The sequence below is a fragment of the Adiantum capillus-veneris genome, chromosome 18, assembly GCF_014529385.1.
Source record: "Adiantum capillus-veneris isolate H3 chromosome 18, ASM1452938v2, whole genome shotgun sequence".
Lineage (NCBI taxonomy): Eukaryota > Viridiplantae > Streptophyta > Polypodiopsida > Polypodiales > Pteridaceae > Adiantum > Adiantum capillus-veneris.
In genome coordinates this window covers 4,880,140-4,893,737 of record NC_140948.1, presented here as the reverse complement: position 1 = coordinate 4,893,737, position 13,598 = coordinate 4,880,140, and the positions used below count along the sequence as shown (strand labels likewise).

The 13,598-nt window shown below is 45.1% G+C and overlaps 1 pseudogene; it reads right to left on the bottom strand.

The window, feature by feature from the left end:
- The window catches only part of LOC147435168 (uncharacterized), a 28,897-nt pseudogene extending 20,054 nt beyond the window's left edge, over positions 1-8,843 (bottom strand).
- Positions 8,844-13,598: the final 4,755 nt, after the last annotated feature.

Sequence of the window (13,598 nt, the reverse complement as noted above, 5' to 3'; positions counted from 1 at the left end):
GTTTTTCTCAAAGCATCTTTAAATGCTTCAATTTCATTTGCATTATTTCCTGTAAGAAGCATATCATCCACATAAAGTGTTAGCATAATGAGAACTCCATCTCTCTTTTTGACATATAAAGTACTTTCTGTTGGACTATTCTGAAATCCCTGGCCAATCAAATAAGTATTTATCTTCTCATACCATGCTCTTGGAGCCTGTTTGAGACCATACAAAGCTTTACGCAATCTACATACCTTTTTCTCTTGACCTTTTACAACAAAACCACTTGGTTGACTTACATAAACTTCTTCCTGCAAATCACCATTCAAAAAAGCAGTTTTGATATCCAACTAATGCACTTTCCAACCATGATGAGCAGCAATTGCAACTAGTGATCTAACTGTGGACGCACGAGAAGTAGGAGCAAAGGTTTCATCATAATCTATGCCTTTCTGTTGCGCATAGCCTTTTGCCACAAGCCTTGCTTTGTACCTGTCAACAGTACCATCTTGTTTCCTTTTTACCTTAAAAACCCACTTTGTACCAATAGGCTTTTTACCTGTAGGCAAGTCCACTAGATCCCATGTATGATTCTTATGAATAGAATCAATTTCTTGCTGCATAGCATCTTTCCACTGAACACACTCTAAAGCTTGTTCAAATGAATCAGGCTCATCTGCATCACAAAGAGTGCTAAAGCAAGCCAAATCTACTTGCTCTCTGCCAAAAGTAGTACCAGCACGTGTTTTTCGTGGCAACGGTGCATCCAACTTGCTATCCTGCAAAGTTTTCTGAACCCATTTAGGCAAGGTTCTTTCTTCCCTGAGAACTTCTTGCTCTTCACGCACAATTTCCTCTACATCATGAGGTGTCACATGCTGATCAAAAGATTGATCAAGATTATCAACCTGTTGTGATTCTTGATTCTCCACAAAAGAAGGAAGCAAACCTTCAAATACATCATGTGTCTGCATATGAGGTACATCAAAAGCAACCATAGGTTGAGCAGTAGTTTCTGCAAAAATTACATCACAACTTTCAAAAATCTTGTTTGTAGCAGGATTGTAAAGTCTATAACCTTTACTTCCACTATTGTACCCCACAAATATACATTTGATTGCCTTATCATCAAGCTTCCCACGTAACTGCTGAGGGATGTGAGCATAAGCAAGACAACCAAAAACACGAAGATAACTGACTGAAGGTTTTTTGTCATACCAAGCTTCATATGCAGTAATGGTCTTCAAGGCACGAGTAGGACACCTGTTCAAAACATGTGCTGCACAAGCAACTACCTCCATCCATAGCTTATGAGGCAAACTCTTAGCCTTGAGCATACATCTAGCCGTCTCCATTAAAGACCTGTTCTTCCTTTCTGCAACACCATTTTGTTGTGGTGTGTATGGCATAGTGCATTGGTGTTTAATGCCTTTCTTTCCCAAAAAATCCTTAAATGCACCTGACATGTATTCACCTCCTCGATCGGTACGAAGAGTCTGTACTTTGCAACCTGTTTCATTTTCAACCATGGCGACATAATGTTGAAAAACTGCAAACACATCTGACTTTGCTTTGAGTGGATACACCCAAGAAAACCTGGAAAAGTCATCAATGAAGGTCACAAAATAAAGGCTGTTTCCTATAGATGGCGTCCTCATAGGACCACATACATCACTATGTACAAGCTGCAACTTTCGTGTCGCTCTAACTGAACCATCCTGCGAAAATGCAAATCTGTGCATCTTTCCAAGAACGCAACCTTCACATACATGTCTTGGTGGCATCTCCAATAAAGACAAATCATGCACCATATTATGACGTTGTAAAGTCATCAAACTGCCATAACCAACATGCCCAAATCTAGCATGCCACAACTCAGCATCCTGCATGGCCTGAGTCTTTGTTTCTGCAATACATACCTGAATCTGCTTTTCATAATGATCTAGCACAAATAGTCCATTTTCCAGCGTACCTGTAGTGATAAGAGAATAACCATTCTCTCGATCTCGTACAATACATTTGTCATCCTCAAAAATGACCCGAAGACCATTTTTTGCAAGAGAGGATACAGACAACAAATTCTTCTTGATCCCTGGAACATATAAGACATCTGGCAAGCATAAATCTGAACCATCTGAAATGGTAATCAAAATCTTACCAACGCCTTTGATTGGATAAGAAGCATTATTTGCACATGTCACCTTCTTTCCTGCTGGAGCTGCATCCAATGAACAAAACAAATCCTTCCTTGAAGTAATATGCCTGGATGCACCACTATCAAAGTACCAAATCATTTGTGTCTTGTCAACACTGTAAGCAGAAAAATCGAAACATACTGCAAAAGCATAAGAATCCTGCACAAAGTTTGCAGACTCTTCTTTAGCTGTAGAAGAATCACCAGAAGCTGAAACAACCAAACTTGACTCTTTCTTCTTTTCTTTAGCAATTCGCTTTTTACACTCACTAATGTAGTGACCAGGTTTCTTGCAGTAGTGACATTTACCTTTCTTCTTGGACTTGTCGGACTCACCTTTAGACTTCTCTGAAGATTGTCCTGCACTAGACTTGGAGTGATGAGCACTCTCTTTACCCCTGTTTTTGTTCTGTACAACAAGAGCATGATCCATACCATCCACCTGTAAAGACTTGTTCTTACGTGATTGATCCTCCTGCAATAGCAAAGCCACTAACTCTTCAAAATGAAGAGGGTCAGGATTAGCTCGCAAAGACAGAGTCAAAGAAGTCTGAAAAGTCAAATAAGATGGTGGTAGTGAATTGAGTGTTTTGGAAACCAAGTCCTTCTCTGGAATCACTTCATCAATGCTAAGCAATTGCTCTTTAAGATCCCTGATTTTTGTAAGATGCTCGACAATATCGTCACTTTCGTCCATCTGTATTTTGTCAAGTTGTTTCTTCAAAAACTCTATTCTGGCAGCATTTCTTCCTCCAAACATAGCTTGCAGAGTGTTCCAAGCATCCTCAGAAGTTCTGCAAGATCTGATATGTGGTGTGATTGTCCTCTTTATGGTTAAGGCAATCACAGCCATAGCCTGTGCATCTTTAGTATCCCATCTCTTTTGCTCTGGAGTGACTTGTGAGGGTCCTGCACCAACAGCTGCACCACGACCAGGCGTGGCAGGTGCAATGCTACCTGGACGAACTTCATCTCCAGATACATAATCCCACAATCCTTTACCAACCAAAACATTTTTGGCCATAAAAGACCAAAGAGAATAGTTGGTACCATCCAATTTGTCTTAGGATGTAAACGCACCAAAAATCTCTTTCTCCGTAGATTGAGCCATACTGTAGATGCACACAAGAGAGCAAAAGAACCTCCAAGAGATTCACAAATTTCCTCTCCAATGCAATCAAAACTCTACACAAAATCTCAGCACAAAGCTAAGACAAGCTGCTTCCCAAAAGAACTGTTTACCTGAAGAAAATCTGTCAAAAAGCACACCCTCTTGATCTAAACGCCTCCGAAAAGTAACTTCTGCTACGCTGCTCAGAACAAAATTCTGAGGGCTCGAACGGATTCGAAAGGGGGGTAAAACCCCAGGTCACCTAATCAGAATACTCCCGGAACGTCGAGGATGCTCCCACGAGCAAATTTTTGGAAAACTGCCTGAAAACTGCGATTGCGCGCGCGGACGCGAAAACGCAAGTAGAGGCTCTGGAAATCACCTCGCTCTGATACCAATTGTTGAAGATGATGAAACAGGAAACAGAAGGAAGACAGCAACTCAGAGTAGGAAGAAGATGGAGAAGGAGAAGACACAGAGCTTGTGTACGAGATCTCTGTAGTCTGTCTCTCTGTATTGGAATAATAGTGTGTATACAAACTCAGAGCTACAAATCTTATATGAAACCCTAAGAGATAAGGTGTCCTTTCACACCGGATGTCCAGGGGGAAAAACCCAGTGGGAGAAAAGTGCCCCTGGTGAAGCGCGTATACACACTAACACTACTACATGTCTACAAAATGGACCGTTGGAAAGATCACCATAGGGGAAACAATGGATGGATCAATACACCCTATCTCATGCGGCTCAAATACAAAAGCCTTTCCATGTTTGGCAAGCATTCCTTCGAAGCATACTCTTTCAACATTTGTCAAACTGTCCTGCAACCAATCTTTAACTCCTTCAAAGTATCATGAGTAAACTCATGTCCAATCTTGCTTGGCTCACAAAGACTAGGTTGCAAAGCAGCTTGATCCATCTTATCCGTACAGTCTTTTGGTAGAGGTAATGCCACTGGTTTCACTTTCTTTTCCATAGAATTGTACTTGGTCTCCACTCGTACATCAACAACTTCAGCATTTTTGAAATCTTTAATGACTTTTGTACATTTCTATTGAGCATACTTTTGCAATCTCACTTTCCATACACAAATTGAAATCCACTAAAGACTCTAGGTCTTGCATCGTATCCACAAGTGAACACTCATCAAACACACCTGCAACGCATTCAGTATCTTCTAGCAAACCGTTCATCTTCAAGCCCCTTTGTACAATATGTACATGTTGTCATTCACCCTGCTTTAATTCGTCACACTTTGTAACAGCAATAGATCCATAGTCTGTTAATCCTACAAAACATATAGAAAATGTTTCCTTTGCATATACATCATGCGAGAAGTTTTCTCTTCTTGTAGCACTGCAATCCCGCTCTACAATGGTACATGGACAAAACCCCTCATTTCTCTGTAGTCCTTGAATTATTTGTTTGTGTTTGGCAAGGGTTTCTCTCTAAAACTTTCACGGCTCCTTTCATGGTCCACACAAATAGTAAGGAACTATACTGCACGCTTCCCATCCCTGCTCCTTATCCTAGAATAAGCTGACCCATCATCCATCACCTTGGTTTCCATGCAAGTAGCAGTGATGTATGGTTGCCCAAGGATAAGAGGGTATGTAGACATCTCTTGTACAAAGAAATTTTGGTCATCTTTCACATCCCCTATAGCCACCTTTACATTTAGACAAGCTCCGTATAGCTCCTGACGGACGCAAAGCGGACCCAGAACCCCGACGGCCTCTAAAACGCCGGGGGCCGAATGGCTCGCCTTGAGCCTGCCACAGTAAAGTGAACAGGGGGCACCACCTAGCTTTGAGCGGCTAGGACGCAAAGCCCACGATGATATGAACACCGCAAGCCTACACACACACAGAGAGAGAGAGAGAGAGAGAGAGAGAGAGAGAGAGAGAGAGAGAGAGAGAGAGAGAGAGAGAGAGAGAGAGAGAGAGAGAGAGAACACTCGCAATTGATGAAAACAACCTCAGGGGTGTGAGGGTGAGTTATTTCTGCAATATTTACAAGTAGGCATGCCATGGTGGTAGAGAGGTAGGGGGAGGAGATGGTGCAACCTACTTGGTGCATTCTCAAGGGCGACTCAATGACTGTGAATACTCATTGCCAAGAGCGTGCATACATGTGTGCATCGACCATTGGAGTCGGGAGATGGGTGTGGTTCGCTTCGCATGGTGCAATTCCAAGGCAAACCCAACACACAAGACCCCCTCCCTGTGATGGTGATGGTGTCAATCTCTCCTACTACACTCTACCCAATGCTTGGTTCCACATAAGTTGCCCCCCCCCCCCCCCCGATAGTGACCTCTCAGTGCCAATTTATAGGTGTTGGCTGCTTGGATTATGGTAATCCTAGTGTGGTTAGGGTAATCTTAATCGGGGAGACAAAGCAAGTGGTGGGCCTGGTGTGGTCGACCCTTGCTTTGTTTTGGGGAAGGTTATTAAAAGATGGGAATCTCTAGGTGGGCCCTTGTGACCATCACCTAGAGAGAGGATATTTACAAAATGGAAATTTACAATGGCTTGGGTGAAAAACTGAAGATAATGGTAAAATAACCTAAAAATTACTGGGATGGCATCGTGGTTGCGTGTTGCCGGCGAATGGTGAGCTGCCGGTGCGTCGGTGTCGAGAGTACTTCTTTTTGGAGTCGGCCGGGGCATGCCTTGGGCGCATTTTCTCTTTTTGTTGTTGGCGGCGCGTGCTTTGGATCCTTCTTCTTTCGTTTGTTGATGTCGATGGCGTTTTGCTTGTTCTTCTTCTTTTGTATTTTGTCGGTGCGTGCGTAAATGCGTGTCGTGTGTATGTGTGTGAGTGTGGGAGCATATATGTGTATATATGTGTATTTGCGGGTGAGTGCGTATATGTATATGTGTGTGCGCATGCGTGCGTGGGAACAAGGGCTATATATATATATATATATATATATATATATATATATATATATATATATATATATATATATATATATATATATATATATATATATATATAATGTATATATATAATTTTTTTTTATTTTTTTTCTTCTCTGATGCCAGCGGCTTGTTCTACTGCGCATGGCGGAAGGGAGGGGGGGGGGGGGGGGGTAGGATAGGGGGGTGTGTATGTATGGTGTGTGTGAGTTTATGTGTGTGTGTGTGTTTTTTTTTTCTTGCTGCTGCCGTGAGGGCGTGTGTGTGTGTGTGTGTGTGTCGGCTGCGGACTGCGCGCGAGGAGAGAGAGCGTGTGTGTGTGTGTGTGTGTGGGATGCAACGTGGCGCTCAGCGCATGGGAAGAGAGAGGGAGAGGGGGGGGGGTGTATTGTGGGGTGTGTGTGTGTATGAGGGAATGTGTGTGTGTGTGAGGGAATGTGTGTGTGTGTGTGTTGTGTGTGGTGCAGCGCTGCCCGCATGGGAGAGAGAGCAAGCTTTGGCGTGCTGTGGCGGCATCCGGATGAGAGAGAGAGAGAGCCTTTGGCGCTGTCGTGAGAGGGAGAGTGAGGGAGAGGGGGAGGGGAGAGGGGTGAGGGGATAAGAGATAGAGAGAGTGTGTGAAGGAGAGTGAGGGGAGAGGGGGTATGACGGGGTATGGGAGGTGTGTGGGTGAGAGGGAGAGGGGGGGGGGGGGGGGGGGGGTGTGTTGTCTTGCATGGGGCTTGAGGACGAAGGGAAACTAAGTCAATGGGGGGGGTGTAAGGGAATATATCCGCGGGCCGGGGGGGGGGGGGGGGGGGGGGATGAGGCCGAGGGACGGTGTGAATGAGCCGAAGGAGGGTGAGGCGAGCGGGTGGGGAAGAGGGAGGAGGGAATATTGGCGGGCCAATGAGGGGGGGGGGGGGGGGGGGGGGGGGAAATGAGGGTAGAGGGTAATGGGTGAGTGTGATTCGGGTAAGTGTAAGAGTGAGGGGGGGGGTTCTCACGCGGCTCACACCGAGGGAGCACGAGAGAGGGGTTGGGGTTACTTTTCTGAATTTCTTCCTGGCCGGGGAGGGTAAATCGGGGAGAGAGATATTAGGAAAAGAGGGTATGTAAGGAAAATTGGGGGAAGAGAGTGCGAGGGTTTTATCCGATGCCCGTAGGGCGGGAGGGGGGAAGAATAAGTTACGGTGGGGGGGTACTGAGAGTATGGGGGGCGGGGGGGGGGGGGGGGGGGTGAAATGAATTTTTTTTTCTTTTTGTTTACTTGATTTTTGAAAGTCGGCTATCATTAGCCCTCTCTCTTTTGGCTAGAGGCATTCATGCTTCTAGCCCTTTTTCAGTTTCTTCAGCTGTAGAGTTAGAGTGTTCTCTCTCTTCTGGAATGTCTAGCCCGAATTCTGGGTCAAACCTAAGGAAATACCTCTTCAGTCTCCATCCATTGACTCTAGTCTTGTGAATTCTCCCATCTGCTTCCATCAGCTTATAGCTGCCATTGTCGTAGCGCTTCTTGGTGATGAATGGCCCTTCCCATCTGGGTTGAAATTTCTTATCTTTCCTGGTATCAAACCTGTTGTTGTATCGCAGTACTAGCATGCCTTTTTCCAGCCCTTTCTCTTTAAGCTCTTGATTGAAAGTGAGTCGACGTCGTTCTGCCTGTGCTGCATAGTGATTGATTGCTTCTTCCCTATCCAGTTGGAGTCTCTCTAGATCCAGGATGTGGTTTCTAAGGTTTATGATTAGACGGTGGGTCTAGCTAGCCAAGACTCATAAGCTGGCTATTTGTACCTCAATGGGTAGAATTGCCTCCTTCCCATAAACTAGATGGAAAGGGGTGAAACCTAGTGATGTTCGGAACGTTGTTTTGTAGGCCCAAAGAGCTGCCATGAGATGTTTATCCCAATCTCTTGTATGGTTGTTCACCTGTTTTGTGATGATCTTGCAAATCATTCCATTTACCTTCTCTACCAGACCATTGCATTGTGGATAGTATGGTGTGGAATGCCGACGTGTGATGCCTAATTTCTTCATCAATTCTCCTACCACATCACCTCCGAATCCTGGTCCTCTATTTGATATTATCTCAAGAGGAGTGCCAAAACGGCAAACGATTTGCTCAAAAATGAACTTTGCCACCTCTTGGGCTGTAATGCGGGTGGTGGCCGTTGCTTCTGCCCATCGTGTCATGTAGTCTACACCCACTATGATGTATAGTTTACCTGATTGGGCCCTTAGTAAGGGACCAATTGCATCTATTCCCTATTTCTCAAACGGACCATATGAAATGATAGGGGTTTGTGGCTCGTAGGTTAGCGTACGATCACTGGCCACTTGACAAGCCTTACATGTTTTACACCAATGGTGCACATCTCTGTTCAAACTAGGCCAAAAGTATCCTGCTTGTAGAATCTTCCTACTGGTGATATCTAGAGCAAAATGACCACCGCAGACGCCGTCATGGCAGCTTGAAATTACCTCTGTGATTTCATTGGAGGTTGGCACCCGCCTGAGAATTTGATCCTTGCCCTTACAATACAAGTGGTCGTCTATAAGGCGGTACCTAGTAGCCTTCCTTACCAGCCATTGTTTTTGGCCTTTAGTGTGTCCTGTTGGACATTCCCTTGTATTCAAAAAGCTGATGATATCAGGCATAGCGTCACTGCCTTGGAAGAGAGGTAGCTTTAATTTGATTGCTCCTATGGGAACATCTTGTATTCTTTCTTTAGCTAGTGCATCTGCCTCTTGATTTTCTGCTCTGGGAATATGGAAGAGTTTTACTGCTTCAAAATTCTTCAGAAGGTCCTTAACTTGGCGAAGTTGACCAAGTAAAACCTGATTTTTGCACTCCCAGGTGCCATTTATCTGCCTTATCAAAAGCAAAGCGTCGCCGAACACATTCAAGTGCTGAATTTTTTGTGAAATACATTGTTCCAGCCCAAGGATTAGGGCTGCATATTCTGCCTCATTGTTAGAGTGGGAGTGTAATAACTGCCCCATGGAGAATACTCTTTCCTGTTGTTCATTGAGGATGACCATGCCTGCTGCAGACTGATCCATTGTTCTCTTGTATGCTCCGTCAAAGAAGAGAGAGTGAGCTCTCTCTAGCTTAGGGATCTCTTTATCTGGTATTCCTTCCTTTGCTTCCGTGTTGACCTTCAGTTTTTTCTCGTAGTGGCGATGAGTAAGAATTCCTGCTAGACTACCCCTGGTAGAGTTTTCTACTTGCATGGTGTAATCAAACTCTTGTAGTCTAATTAACCACTTTGAGATCCTAGATGAGACATCCATGTGTCGCATTACATAAGGGAAAACCTCTTCCATTGTCAGGATTACAAATGGTCTAGGCAGGAGATAGGAGCGGAATTTCGTGGTAGCAAACATTAGTGCCAGAACCATGTGTTCTACTTTGGTGAATCCCTTTTCTGATGGGGTCATGACTCGACTAGAGAAGTAAATAGGGCGCATGAAAGAAGTTTTGGGATCCTTTTGCATTAGCACTGCTCCCAGAGTATCATTTCCCACACTAGGGTTTACATAGAATGGCTCGTCCCACTTAGGAGGTGAAATAGTGGGAAGCTTAGATAGGACTTGCTTTACCTCAGTGAACTGCTGCTCATTCTCTTCACTCCATGAGAAAACATCCCTTTGGGTGATTTGTTGTAGGGGAAGGACTACTTGAGATAGCAGGTGAATGAACCTGCTTAAATATCTTACCTTCTGAAGGAAAGAAACCAACTACTTGGCGGTGTTGGGAGATGATAAAGATACCAGAGCCTGAATTTTGCTAGGGTCAGCCTTGATTCCTTTTGCTGAAATTACATGACCAAGGAGAGTGACCTTGCTCTCACCAATGTGACACTTGTCCACGTTGAGTTGGCCACCTAGGGTTTGTAGCGTGGTTAAGCCATCATAGACTTTGCTTAGATGAAGGGCTCGTGAGCTATAGATGCAAAAATCATCTATGAAAACCCATATTGATGTTCCAAAGTAGGGTTGGAAAACAAATGTCACATAGCGTTGAAATGTGGCTGGGGCATTGGTGAGGCCAAATGGCATCACTCTGTAGGCAAAACATCCCCAAGGTGTGATGAAGGTTGTTTTCTTCTGATCCTCCTCCGCAATGCTAATCTGGAAGTATACTGAGTAGCCATCGCATACTGTGTAGCGTTCGTGACCTGCCACTTCATTGAGTATTTCATCCTGGAATGGGGGGGGAAAATGGTCCCCCTTTGTGGCTGCATTGAGCGGTTTATAATACACACAGACTTTCCATTTACCATTTTTTTTTTGGCGTGACTACTATTGGGGAGACCCATTCTGAGTCTTCGACAGGGTAGATGAAACCTGCTTGTAGCAAACTCCTTACTTCTTTAAGCAATGCCTCTTGTTGGATTACTCCAAGTCTCCTGAGCTTCTGTACTACGGGTTTACTGCCTTCCTTGAGCTTTATGTGGTGCTACACTACTGTAATTCCTGTGATCTTATCATAGCCATCAATAAACAAAGTAGTGAATTTGCCTAACATGGAGACATACTCCTTCCTTTCTTCATTGGTTAACTCATTTGAGAGCATTTTTTGTAGCTTACCTGCATCCTCCAATGACTGCTTACCTGATGGTACCTCTTGGGTTGCTGAGGTTGCTTCAGATTGTGTTAATCTATTTGGGTCTTTAAGAATGACTCCCATTACTTCGATGCTACTGTCACTCCCATCAGTGGTGGTTGTGTCTTCTCCTGAGGTAGACGAGGAGTCGCTGGTGGACTCGTCTTCTGAAGCCTCCAAGATCATATTGCGCTGCTTTCCAGTCCTCATGTCGTAGAATATGGACTTCCCTTTAGCATCCTTCATCTGGATCATCCCGGTGCTCCAGTCTTGTTTAGCTTCCATGGCCATAAGCCAAGGCCTTCCAAGAATGATGGGGTAGCCCTCCCCTTTGTGTGGCATGACGAAGATGTCTACCTCCACTTCCGTATTGAATGCTTTTACTTTGACCGCATTTACAATGCCTACGCATTTTACTCTTACATTGTTTGCCATCTTGGCTCGGCAGGGTGCCGGCCTACTTACCTCTAGACCTAGATGGTGCATCATCTTTTCACTCATGACGCATATTTGCGCGCCACCATCTATGTAGACGTTTGAAATCCGCTGCCCTTTGATGTGAGCGTCCATGGTTGGCAAGATGTCATCGAGATCCCTCCCAGAGATAGCCCCAGCTATCCGTGGTTTTGATTTCCTGGTACTTACCATTTTCGTCCATTGCCTCCTCATTCTGGGTGCAAGGTGGAGTAATTGGGGCCATGTTATCTTCGGGCCCTGCATTAACACATCCTGAACTAAGTCATAGGGTCGTGCTTCCTCACTTAGTGAGAAGTCCACGATGTCTATCTTCCGCCGTGGTTTAGCTGCTTGCTTGCTAGACTCGGCTTTCCCTTTCATCTTCTCTTCCTTTTGAGATGCCTCCTCGTGCCTCGCACGTTTCACTCCCATAGCATCCACTTCTTCTACCTTCGCTTTTCCTTTGTGCTTCTCTCGAGCTGACTCTTCTACCTTCGCCTTCCCTTTAGCCTCTAAGCTAATGACACTAACCGCTTGGTTCACCACAGGTGGTGGGGGTAGTGGCGGAATGAGAGGTTGGGGTGGTGGTTGCTGTTGTATAGGTGGTTGCAGGATTTGGATTGTTGGGATTGGTCCTGGTTGCCTTGGTGGTGGTCTTACCCTTGGCGGAGAGATCTGATTCTGTCTCCCCCCTCTATGGAAATTCTGCCCTCTTGGGTGTGGGCAGTAGTACATTCCATGGCCGTCTTATCGGCAGTTGTAACAGTGGTATTCTGGGTTTTGCCTTCGTTGTCCTCTTCCTTGTTCTGGATTTCTGCCAGATGCATGCCCTTGCTGCACCAGATGCACAGATAAACTCTCTAGTTGGGTGGTGATGCGACTCAGCAGGTCTTGCTGTTCCTCTGCTGTCTCTTGTGGTTGGACTCTATGATTGGTTGTTGCAGCCACTGGGGTTGGTCGGGCCGAGCTTGTTTCCTTTGACTCGTTTACTCTTGCTTGCATGCGCATCTTCTTGTCTTTAAGGCGGGCTACTTCGACTGCCAACTCATATGTTGCAAGAAACCTTCCCTTCACCTTCTCTCTAAGCGGCGACCATAGACCAACAATGAAACGGTCCTTCTTCAGGAAATTAGGCGCTCCTTCGCCTTCCTCCAGTGTGGCAACCCATCTCTCCCATAAGTCCACAAACTTTGATTCATAGGTGGCGTACTCCAGCAGGCTTGCCTGCTTTAATTCTGTCAATAGCTACCATAGCTTCTCCGAGGTTGTGCCTCCACCAAACCTCTTTACAAAAGCAGCCCTTAACACATCCCATGCATTCTTGGTAGCCTGGGGCAATGCATTATACCAGGACTTAGCCTCTACTTTCATTAGTAGAGGAAAAATTTTGAGTCGTGAAGCGTCGTCATCTTTGTTGGAGACGACACAAGAAATGTCAAAATCGTCCAAAAAATCAGTGGTAAGATCCTCACCCTTCTTTCCACTGAACGTGGGGAAAGAAACACTTGCCATGGTGGTGACTTGGGAAATTACAAACCTTTTAAAAAAAAAAAAAACATCAACAGCAATGGCTCATAGCGGTTTCTTACAGGGGCGAATGGATAGGCTAAAACAGGATAAAAATAGAGACATTAAAGGAATGATGGTAATCTAGTATGGGGAGAATGATAGGGTTCGGGGAATTGAGGATTTCTCCTAGTACGATCGCACCGAATAGGTAAACGATCTTCTGTTGGTAGAAGACTTTCCTATCTACATAGATATTCACATGCATATGCTGCAGGAATCTGAACGGGAATGCCATCGGCCCATTTTCCATCATGCACAAAGGGTGAAATACTTACTTATACTCTTACCGTTCCAGTGTTGATGAGTCGGCACATCCACAAGAGGTCGTCACCTTTCATGGGCTCTATCCTTCCTTCGTTGCTTAGCACATACGGGGTGATGGCAACGCGTCTGACCACTCCCAGTCTCTTGGCTAACAACAATTAAAGGTAATTTCCGTAATTGGCGTGTTGCATGAATTCTACTCCATTCAGCTGCAGCTCATCTCCAGCCCACTGGGTCTCTCCTGTGGTAGAGAGCTTCTTCAGGATAAGTTGTACAGGGAGGGGAGGAAGGTCCTCCACTCGCTTCCCAAAACAGCGAGAGCAGTAGCCTAACCACTCTTCTCTAGGACATGGAAATCTTCTCACCACTTCTTCTTCTGGGTTGTCGAAGTGGATTGGTAGCACTCGCATGCGTCGTGAAAATCGGTAGGCAACCTTCAGTCGCTTAGCTTTGGATGACTTCTTCTTTGACAAAGTGGGTACAACCCGGCTCTCTGAGCTTGAAGCACTTGCTTG